At 42.6% G+C, this 11,758-nt stretch overlaps 1 protein-coding gene across 6 annotated transcripts in view; it reads right to left on the bottom strand.

Annotated features, from left to right (window-relative positions):
• The window catches only part of PAQR8 (progestin and adipoQ receptor family member 8), a 50,447-nt gene extending 50,253 nt beyond the window's left edge, over nt 1-194 (bottom strand). For 4 of the 6 annotated variants that reach the window (XR_004622066.1, XM_034648020.1, XM_034648022.1 and 1 more), the window contains exon 1: nt 41-194. The gene's annotated coding sequence lies outside the window, so the exon portion shown is untranslated. The remainder of the gene's footprint in view (nt 1-40) is intronic. The other 2 variants (XM_034648023.1, XM_034648021.1) reach the window with 2 other exon arrangements.
• Nucleotides 195-11,758: the final 11,564 nt, after the last annotated feature.

The following is an 11,758-nucleotide window of genomic DNA, read 5'->3' as shown; positions in this document are numbered from 1 at the left end:
CCCNCCCGACCGCGCGCCCGGCTCGGAGCCCCCGACTCACCTGCAGGGGCGGCGGGTGAGCCCGCGAGCGAGCCCAGCCCAGCCCAGCCCGCACTCGGACTCGGGTTCCCGGCTACCAGCTTCCCGCAGGCGGCTGTGACTGCGGCGGGCGCAGCAGAGGGGAGCGGCCCGGGGGAGGGGACCGCCGGGGGCGGGCACCGCCCGGCTCCGCCCCTTCCCGGCCGGAGGCGGGATGCGCAGACCCGCGAGCCCCGCGCGACCGGGGTGCCGCCTCACCGAGGAAGTTGACTGACACCTCTTCCTTCCTCCCGGGGTCAGTCCCACACACTCTCCTTTCAGCTGGGAAGGCCCGCGGGCTTGAGAGAGGGGCACGTTAACTGCTGTCCTATCGGTTCGGAGAACACACTCCAGAGGCCCTTTTCCAAGGTTTTTTTGCTTTTTGGTTTTTGGAGGTGTTTTTGGAAAAGGGGGACGGCAACAACAAACTTCATCTTCCATCTCAAGACCGATTCAAATTCTGGCCTCTCAACCACCCGCATCTGCACATTCAGGGTCATTCTGCCCCTGAGATCCTGTTATAACACACCAAGGAGGGCCCTGGCAGACACACATTTTCACACCCCTGAGATACACCCGGGAAGTACTCTCCTGTGACTTACACACCACACAAACACACCTCTTACACTGACATGCGAGGAAACCACATCTCTACCCCTATATCCTCAATCCACAGCTAGCTAGCGCGTCCACGATTATCAATGAGCTACACACACATGGGGACAGGGCAGGAGAGGAAACTCCACACCTGTTCCCAGACTTGCTCTCTTCGCCAGCAGTGTCTGTATTTTTACCAGGACAAAAATACACTTCAGATGTAGGAACATCAATTAACAAATCAAATTGGCTTTGCTATTGAAAAGCAGTCTCCATTATCTGGAAAAAAAACCGATCAGATCCTGAGAAGATGGCCCGAAGGAATGCTCCTGGAGAAGGTTCATTTGATTCATGTCATTACTTTCCCAAGACACTGGGGCTTAGCTCCGGTTTGCTGCCACTTGCCACTTTGCCATTATACCACCCTGCTCCAGTAACATGTTTAACAACACCTCACATTTGTACTATGTTTTCACTTTTCAAAACATTTTGAAATCCATTATTGTCTTTATCTTCAGCAAAACAGCATGAAGCAAAAATAGTAGGTTTTCCAACAGGGTTTATTTGAACTTCATAAATGAAGATTTTTCAACTCAGCAGTTCATTGGCCAGGTTTGAAGCCGAGTCAGGACTAGGAAAGAGTAAGGGGCTGGGGCTTCAGGGCCACTGGTCTTCCCATAGAATCATAGGCCCAGTACTCATAGATACTGGTGGAAATGTCACAGTAGGCCTTCTGCAGATTTGCCCTCTCCATCTCTGCTTCACCCCAAAGATGTCAGGGAATCCTCCCATACTCACAAAAACACAAGCCCTCAATATTAACACGCATTTATTTTTTGGCCAGAGATCATAAATATACAGCAGAGCTGATTGACAGGGGATAAAAAGTCCCTTTTTTTCCTCTTTTTGCCACTCTAGAAACAAAATTACCAGTCAGCAAATATGAAGGCCCAACCACAGACTCAATCCAACTGAAGGGGGCCGTCAGTGAGAGCTGGAGGGTCTGTGAAATGCATGCTGATTATGCTGCTTCTCCCCTGAGAGCCCCTCTACCTGGAGTGTGGAAAAGGGTCTCTTGTCTTAAAAGAAGACCAGCAAGTCCTTTAAGGCTTCCTCAGTGTCACAGTAAGAAAATGGTAAATGGGGACACCTGGGTGCTTCAGTCAGTGAAGTGTCTGCCTTCGGTTCAGGGCATGATTCCAGAGTCCTGGAATCGAGTCCCTTGTCAGGCTCCTTGCTCAGCAAGGAACCTGTTTCTCCCTCTGCCTTCCTCTCCCCCGCTCATGCTCTCTCTCTGGCAAATAAATAAATAAAATCTTTAAAAAGAAAAGAAGAGAAAATGTTAAATGTTCCTTTCCTATGAACCTCTATCTAGGGGGCAGACATGAAAGTTCAGCCTAAAGTGTAATGGGTATCAGGCATTTTCATCTGGGGGCAGAGAGTTCTGTTTACGAATGGTGCCATCCAGAGCCACGAGATAAGAGAGGTGGTTTCTCATTCATCTTGCCTTTTTTCCTTTTAAGCGTGGTAAAATACTCGTAACATAAATGTTATCATCTTAACCTTTTGAAAAAACTTTTAATTGTGGTAAACATAATATGAAATTTTTTTAACTGTACAGTTCAGTAGTGTTAAGTACATTCACATCCTTGGATCTCACACTACTTGGATCTCACACTAGCTTCTTCCATTTCTTACTTGGAGGTGATGGCCCACTTCAGTTTGGGCAGTACAAGTGACATTTTGGTAATTCTGGAAAAAAGAGCCCTAAAGTGACATTACTATTTTTGAATTAATAAAAGCCTCCTGGATCTTTCATAAAGGATAGTAAGGATGGCCTTTAGTGTATAGAAATTCATGGCCAACCTCCCTCCATGTAGCACTTTCATCTGTCAACAAATTTTTGATGTGGTTTTTTCCAAAAGCTGTAAACAGGCAAGATCTGGGATATTACAGAATTTCCTCTAGAAAGAGAATGCTAAACTGCTAACCCAATCGACATTCTATCAGACACATTCCTTGTTCAGATTGCCCTTGAGAGCCACGGACCCAGCCAATATACAGAGTAATTAAAAAATAGATATGCAAGATTAAGGAGCTATTTTTGTCCCAAACTCTAAAAAAATAATTTGGTCCATTTTATGTTGTATACATACCACACTGACACTGTTTTTCTATTGCTTTCACAGTGTGTTTACATAGCATTGTTTTTCCAAAAAGCTCAAAGTGCTTGCGGTGACATTGTATCCCTAAACTTCATATATTTTATGTGAAGTAGGAAAGGGATAGGAACTGTTACCCTCACAGTAACATGGTGAAATGGAAGTGTGCTATAGTTAAACCATCTGCTGGAACATCTGTACTGGTTTATACTGGTCTATCCTAAAAGACCTACTCCTGAAACTCATACAAGAAACAGTGTTGTTTAAAACACTAGGGTTTTTTTTGTTTTCTTTTACATCTCATAGGCAAACCAAAGGCCATGAATTTTTTCACTATCTTGGCAGAGAAAAGGAGAAGCTCTTTGCACTGTGGACCACTATCCCATACCACACACAAATATTAAAATGGATTAATACTTGAATAAGACCAGAAACCATAAAGCTACTAAAAGAAAACATAGGCGGTAAGCTCCCTAACATGGCTCTTGGCGATGTTTTTTGGATCTGACTTCAAAGGCAATGGCAACAAAAGCAAAAATAAACCAATGGGACTACATCAGACTAAAAGTCTTCTGCAAAGCAAAGGAAACCATCAAAAATTAAAAAACAGCCTACTGAATGGGAGAAGATATTTGCAAATGATACATCCAATAAACTACACAGAAAACTCACACAACTCAATAATAACAACAGCATTCAAACCTCAGATAATTCAATTTAAAAATGGAATTAAAAATGAGAAGATCTGAATAGGCATTTTTCCAAAGAGGACATGTAGAGGCCACTAGGCACATGAAAAGATTCACTATTCATCAGGGAAATGCAAATTCACAATAAGATAGCATGTCACACCTGTCAGAATGGCTATTAATCAAAAACACAAGAAGTGAGAATTGTTGTCAAGGATGTAGATAAAAGGGAACACTCATGCACTGTTCGTGGGAATGCAAATTGGTGCAGCCAATATGGAAAACAGTATGGAGGTTCCTCAAAAAACGAAAAATATAATTATCCTATGGTCCAACAATTCCGGTTCTCGGTATTCCTCCAAAGAAAATGAAAACACTAATTAGGAAAGACATATGAACTCCTATGTTCATTGCAGCATTATTCATAATAGCCAAGATATGGAAGCAACCAAAGTGTCTGATGGATGAATGTATAAAGAAGATGTGGTATATTTATAAATGGAGTACTACTCAGCCATAAAAAAGAATGAAATATTGCCATTTGTGACAATATGGATGGATTCTGAGGGTATTATGTTATTTTTTTAAAGATTTTATTTATTTATTCGACAGAGATAGAGACAGCCAGGGAGAGAGGGAGAGAGGGAACACAAGCAGGGGGAGTGGGAGAGGAAGAAGCAGGCTCATAGCGGAAGAGCCTGATGTGGGTCGATCCCACAATGCCGGGATCACGCCCTGAGCCGAAGGCAGACGCTTAACCGCTGTGCCACCCAGGCGCCCCCTGAGGGTATTATGTTAAATGAGATAAGTCAGACAGAGAAAGACAAATAGTCTATGGTTTCACATATATGTAGAATGTAAAAAATAAAACAAATGAATAAACAAAACAAACAGAAATTCATAGGTGCAGAGAACAGATTAGTGGTTGCCAAAGGAGAAGGGGGTTTGGAAGTGGGTGAAATGGGAGAAGGGAGTCAAGAGGTATAAACTTGCAATCATAAAATAAATAAGTCATGGGAATGTAACATACAACATGGTGACTATAGTCAATAATATTGTATTCATATTATGTAACTTTATATGGTGTCAGAGGAAACTAGACTTATTGTGGTGATAATTTTGCAATCTATACAAATATCAAATCATTATGTTGAGCACCTGAAACTAATATAGTGTTATACATTATACCTTAATAAAAAAAAAATTGGGGCTTGAAATCAGACCATCTTAACTCTGAGCCCCATTGCCATCACTTAGAGCGTTTGGTACTGTACTTCAGGCTCCTTATCTGTAAAATGGAAATAATAATTGTACCCACTTCATATATTTATTGCTAGGATTAAATGAAATAACACATATTAAGCGCTTAGCATTGTGCTTATCATATAATGAGGGCTTGATAAATGTGGGTTAAAAAGCAATGGCTTTTGTGCTACTGGGTGTTTACCCCAAAGATACAGACGTAGTGAAGAGAAGGGCCTTATGCACCCCAATGTTCATAGCTGCATTGTCCACAACAGCTAAATCGTGGAAGGAGCCGAGATGCCCTTCAACAGATGACTGGATTAAGAAGCTGTGGTCCATATATACAATGGAATATTACTCAGCTATCAGAAAGAACGAATTCTCAACATTTGCTGCAACATGGACGGCACTGGAGGAGATAATGCTAAGTGAAATAAGTCAAGCAGAGAAAGACAATTATTATATGATTTCTCTCATCTATGGAACATAAGAACTAGGATGATCGGTAGGGGAAGAAAGGGATAAAGAAAGGGGGGGTAATCAGAAAGGGGAATGAAACATGAGAGACTATGGACTATGAGAAACAAACTGAAGACTTCAGAGGGGAGGGGGGTGGGGGAATGGGATAGAATGGTGATGGGTAGTAAGGAGGGCACGTATTGCATGGTGCACTGGGTGTTATATGCAACTAATGAAGCATCGAACTTTGCATCGGAATCCGGGGATGTACCGTATGGTGACTAACATAATATAATAAAAAAAAATCATTAAAAAAAAAAGCAATGGCTTCATGGAATGGTTGCTTATAGGATCCTTGTTCTAATACTTTCTACTTGAAGAGAAGATGTACTTATTCCAGTGGACTGGAAAGGAGTGATTTGGAAAAACTTGAATATCTATATTTTTAACCCTGATGTCAAATCTATCCATTCCTTAACATTCCATCATCAGACAGACATCCACACTTAGTTTTTCTCTTTCTCCCTCCCTCCCTCCCTCTTCTTTTCTTTCTCTCTCTCTTTCTTTTTCTTTCTTTTTTAAGTAGGCACCATGCCCAGCATGGAGCCCAACACAGGGCTTGAACTCACAACCCTAAGATCAAGACCTGAGCTGAGATCAAGAGTTGGACACTTAACCGACTGAGATACCCAGGTGCCCCCACACTCTGCTTTTCTATTTTCTAAACTGCCAGCTAGCCAAGTGGGGAAACAACCATGATACTAATTTCACACACAGGATTCTAATGAGCTGTGGTTGAATCAAATTAAAAATAAAAATAAGTATAATGGTTTTCTTGTATTGTGTGTCTATGTTATTTTATTTAATAGTGGAATGGTAGGGTTCATTAATTTTATTTCTTCTGGAGTGGGTTATTCCTTTTTTCCCCATTTTATTTCTTAATGATAACAATTAACTAACAATTCAGGGAGCAAACCAATTAACACATGTAGGCCAGAGACAAAATACAGCAATTGCTCCTGGGCATGTGTGAGGTTGTGTGGCCTTGGATTTGACCACCCATTCTGTTGCAACTCGTGCCTGGTCCAAGAGCCTCAGATGGGAAACTATAAGGATGAATGATAAAATGAGCAACCAGTTACCCTTTATATAATCAATAAAACAATATAAATTCCTGCATTCCAACAACATTTGATGTATATAAGAATTTTAACATTTGTTCTAAACAACACTTAAATTTAGAAAACAAGGTTTATAATTTGATCATAGTAATTGAATGGCAAATAAAAGTGTGGATATTAAAATATGAGGCTTTTACTTATTCTTTAGAAGAATGAAGAGCCTCAGAGTAAATAATGTGGTTGCCCCCCCTCTTGAAAGGTCCTAACAATTAAGTTTCTTCCCTTCACTTTGTTCCTGATTCTTAGTCATTATATCCTGGGGCAGGGAGGAGGATGGGCAATCCCTGACCTGGGGAAAATCAGAGGAATTGAACTTCCAAGACTGAGGTCAAAAATTTGGGGAAGTAAACATTTTTTAGTCTGCCCAACTCCAATTCAATCTGGACTATGTTTACAGGGAAATTTAGGAGGGACGTTTCTCAGCTTTAGGACTAGAGAAGAGGAGTCATGTGAAGTCACCCAGGATGGAAAACTGAGGCTTGAACCTTTGACTTCACCATGTCCCCCACTGGTGTGTTGCAGGGGGCAGTATACAGCCCCTTCTAGCTCATTTCTGTCTACCATCTGTCATCTAAGTCAGGTTGATAAGCAAAGGCACAGGCTATCCATCCTCTGTTAAACAGTGGTGGGGTAGGGCCAGAATTCCCTACAGTGGCAGAATGTTCCATCCATTGCCTTTTAGTTGATGTCTGTCTGAAAGAGACTTATCTTGGCTCTCGGTTCTTTTAACGAGCATGGGAAGATGAAAATGGCAATCTTGGCCAACATGACTAACAATTGCATTATCCATGTTTGATTCTGGCTTGGTTTCAGGGTTTTAATGGTTTTAAAAAGAAAAAAAAAATCAATGAAGCAATTGACCAGTTTAAGCCAGCTCACGTTCACTGAGTCTGTTTTTACTTCATAGTGGTAAGCTAGGGAGCCAGAACTGGCCCGTCCATGCAGACATCTGCAGATCTAGGGCTATACCCGAGGAAGAGTATGGGGGAGAATAGGGGAGATCAAGGGCTACCCCAGCCCAGGCCTCAGGAGTGGAGAAGATAAATTGAAGTCTTCTCTAGTTCATATATATATATATATATATATATATCTGAATGAGCCCAGTGACCTGAATGTTGGGCCAGGTTTAAAGTTATAAATTTGGTCAAAAGTGACCTTGGGTCTACTGAGATAGAGCATCTTGAGCTGACCTCTCTTGCATCATTACATCATTTTGCAATTCCCTATGCTCCACTAGACTGTAAGGTCCTAGGCAGCAAGGTTTGTGTACAGGCCATTCATTGCCACACCCATATGACCTAGCACATAGTATGTGCTGGGAAAAAAATATCACCGAATAAGTGAACAAATCATGTGAATGCTCTGCATATTTGGAATCCAGTGAGCCCAGGAGTCCATGATCATCTACTCCAGATCCCTTAGAGGATGGTAGAATGATCTAGAAATGGACTAGAAAAGACTATGCCCTCGGGGTGGAAACAATGAGGACAAGAAAAAGCAACTGAGGAGAAGCATACTTTCCCATTTGGGAGAGGGGGAGAGAGAAGAAAAAAGAATGAGCAAGGGTAATTCTGGGTCCCCAGCAGGACATGCTACAGAAATAGACCACTCCATTTTTTTAAGTCAAACTGAATTGAACTGAAGTAAAATGAGTTGCAGGAATTCAGCCGATGGAGGGGGCATCCTGAAGAGTTCAAAGCAAAGTAAAGTTCTTGGGGTGCCTGGCTGGCTCTGTCAGTAGAGCATGTGACTCTTGATCTTGGGGTTATAAGTTCGAGCCCCACATTGGGCATAGAGATTCCTTAAAAATAAAAATTTTAAAAAAAAAACCTAAAGTAAAATTCTCCCCCTCCTTTTTTCTCCCTCTCAATTAAATTAAATTTCTCTGGTTACTCCTGCCACTAGACCATGATTCTCCAGCCCTGAAGAAACCCAGGGAGGAACCTGGAAGCCACTCTATGCATAGAGATCCAACTTGATTGGGTCTTTCTCCCAAAATGTTCCTGAGAGCCTCCAAGAATTACCTAAAACCCTGGGTATTTTGACCGGAATCTTAGAATCCTGGCAATGCCAACGGGAAGTTTCAGCAGGAAGATCACAGGGCAAATAGTCTCTGGGGTAAAATATGATGACTGAGTCCTGACCGAATTAACTAGGGTCCATGCATGAGACGGAATACTGTAAAGTCTTCAAAAATCGTGCAGACCATGTGGCATACAGAAACTTGCAGTCTGCAGTTCTGTGGTTTAGTAAAACAGCTGGATATGCAGTGTGATCTAATTTTTTTAAAAAAGACATATGTGGGGGCACCTGGCTAGCTCAGTTCATGGGCTGTGCGTCTCTCAGTCTTAGGGTTGTGAGTTTGAGCCCCGCATTGGGTGTAGAGATTACTTAAAAATAAAATCTGAAAAAGAAAGAGAGACAAAAGAAAAAGAGAGTTGTACTCTCATAATGGTTACTTTTAGATGGTGATGTTTCAGGAGAACTTAATTTTTTTTAAAGTTATTTTCAACATTTTTCAAAAAAATCCTTAATAAAATAAATACACAAATGGCCGTTGTTGATTGTTCTGTACCTAAGTATAATTCTAATGGACTATAATTAATTGTAGATTACTGTAGGACAAAAACATAATGAAGTTAGTTACAACAATTGTGATGTGTCAGTGCTTCTGAGCTCATAACAACAACAAACAAGTATCCTTATTCTCTTTTTAAAATAGATGTTCAAAGAGGTAACTAGCTCAAGGCAACCATAAACTGTACCAGAGTCACTCCATCATCGGTGGCACCAGGGAAGCGGGTGGCAGGGAGGTCAAAATCAGCATGCTTGGATTCCAAGAACCCGAGGTTCTTGGAGGGGACACTGAGTGCAATAGGCAATGTGCCCCTTGTCTTAACAGCCGCTAATGGGCATGACTGGCTCCTTCGGCCAGCTCCTTTGGATCTAAACAGTTTCCCTTCCTGCCATGATCCTCTTTGATGGTGCATTTGACATCTCTTGTCCCCTCTATTAAATTAGGGCTGGAAGAGAACAGTGCTGGCTGATCCAATTTTATTAAGATTGAGTCCAGTAAACTTTGCAACAAGATGAGACCTGACTGCTTTAAGTCTCTCTCTTTCTCTCTTCTCTTCCTCTTCAGACAAATCCAATTGGCCCTGATACCTCTACATTTTTGACAAGGGGGTCAGCAAATTGTTTAGGTCAGGAGGGAAATACCTTACTTGGATGCTATGAGGACACTAAATAAGATTTAGTCTGGAAACAAAGGGATGGGTGCCTATTATTCAATATGCAGTAGTCTATTATTAATTCTTTCATCTATTTGGAAAATATTTATTGAAGACCCCCTACGTGCTAAGAGCACTCTGCTAAGACCTAAGGATAAAGAGATACACTTGATGCAATCCCCATCCTCCCATCTAGTGGAGAAGACATTTATTCAAATAATTATGATACACTGTGGCAAGGGCTGTAAGAGACGGATACTGGATGTTTTTCCCTGTATGGAAAAACAGGGCAGGAGCCTCATCTAGCTCCTTAGTCACCTGGCTTATCCTGTTGGCAGGGTCCGGAAAAGCTCAAGGTAAGTCATGAAGGATGAGGACTAATGAACAGACAGGAGAAGAGAGAAGCTTTCTGGTCTGAGGGAAGAGCAAGTGCAAAAGCTGAGAGGCACACAACAGCACCACACTAGCAGGGAATGACAAGGGCTAGTGTGTAGGGCACATCTGGGTCCAACCCCTGCTTACAGCCCTCAACAAGGAAGAAAGAGACCTAATCACACATGTGCAATATTCAAGAAAGTAAAAGCAGTCCTTTTTTTGGGTTCCAGTGGCATGTTCCAACTCATATAAAATCTGCAGGGGAAGAGATATTCAGGAGCAGCTGCTCTTACCGCACAGGTTCCTCTAACTAGCACCAAGACTGAGTATCAACATTCACACTGGCCGTATGATATGTACCCCGAGTAAGCAAGGACAGGAGAGTCATCTCTCCCCTTTGGGCTCTCTCTCTGTTTCCTTTCTTCTGCCCTCTTTCTTTGGTACATTTAAGCTGTTTCATTCCCTCCACTCCCGGCTCTGCCCAGCATCACACCTCTTCTTGTGCTCAGTCTTGGGGAGGCTGTAAGTCATTCCACCCACCCCTGCTGCTGGGCTGGGTCAGGGCTTCAAATCAAGTGGGTGGGGGATAGAGCCCAAGAGCTGGCCTCAAGGTCAAATACCTGAAAGATCTTCAGAACTTTCATGTGGCCTCATTTATCCATTTGCCAGCAAAGCATTTATGAATTGTTATACTAAGCCTGTCAACTTCTCTGCCTTGCTTGGTGATGTGTAGACCATGGGGATTGGGAAAGTTGGAGAAAGAAAATCCATCCGACCACGAGAGGAGCCATGGCAAGGAGTGAGATTGGAGAAGGAAGCGGGGGCCACATACTAAAGGACTATGCATGTCCTCGGAAGGAACTTGAACTACACAAGGATTCTCTGCCAGAGTTGGGGATGGGGGGGCAAACCCCCTTCATGTCATCAATCTCTGCTATCGTGGGCTCCTGTTCTGATGGGAGCATGGCACAGCCCCCAGGTGTGTTGCATCACTACAGGAGATGAACAATTATAAACAAGGAAATTACGTGAGATGTTTCGGTTTTGAAAGATCTTTCTGGAGGCAACGTGGGAAAAGGAATTGAGAACAGCGAGGCTGGAGGCCTGAGAAACTGGGACAAGGAGACTGGTTAGGAAGCAGTTGCTGTCATGTTGGCATGAGCTGCTAAGGGCTTGAAAGAAGGCAAGGGTATATTGTGAATGAAAAGCAAACACCAGATTGAAGAAATATTTAAAAGGTAAAATCAAAAGCATTTGGTGGCTACTTGGAGGTAGGAGGTTGGATGCCAGTAGCTGTGTGCTTGCCTACAGACACACATCCCTTTGTTTCCCAGGTCATAGCTCTCATCTCACTGTGTTGGAATTCTTAATTAAATCACCTTCCCAGAGTCCTCTGCAGAGGCTGAAACCATGTATATCTTGTTCTCCAGCACACAGCACCATTCCTGATACATAGCAGGTCTTCGAATAGCCTAAACTGAGAGGATAAACAAACGAATGAATGAATGACAGAAAGAATGACCCACACATGGATGGTTTAAATGACTGGATGGTCAGGGGAGCTATCAACTAGGGAGGAAATACATGGGGAAAAGGAGGGCTGGGTCCCAAACTGCAGTTTTATTTTCCTTATGTTGGGTTTGAGGTGCCTGTGGGATCTTCGGGGAAGCTGTTCAGCTGCAGTGGGAGCCCAGGGGAGGGTTCTAGTCTGGCATTATAAATTAGGTGGTTGTCAGTGAATAGCTAGACATTCACAGCATAGG

The sequence above is a fragment of the Ailuropoda melanoleuca genome, chromosome 19, assembly GCF_002007445.2.
Source record: "Ailuropoda melanoleuca isolate Jingjing chromosome 19, ASM200744v2, whole genome shotgun sequence".
NCBI lineage: Eukaryota > Metazoa > Chordata > Mammalia > Carnivora > Ursidae > Ailuropoda > Ailuropoda melanoleuca.
Note: the sequence above shows the minus strand (reverse complement) of the source record. Positions and strands in the feature narration are given on the sequence as shown.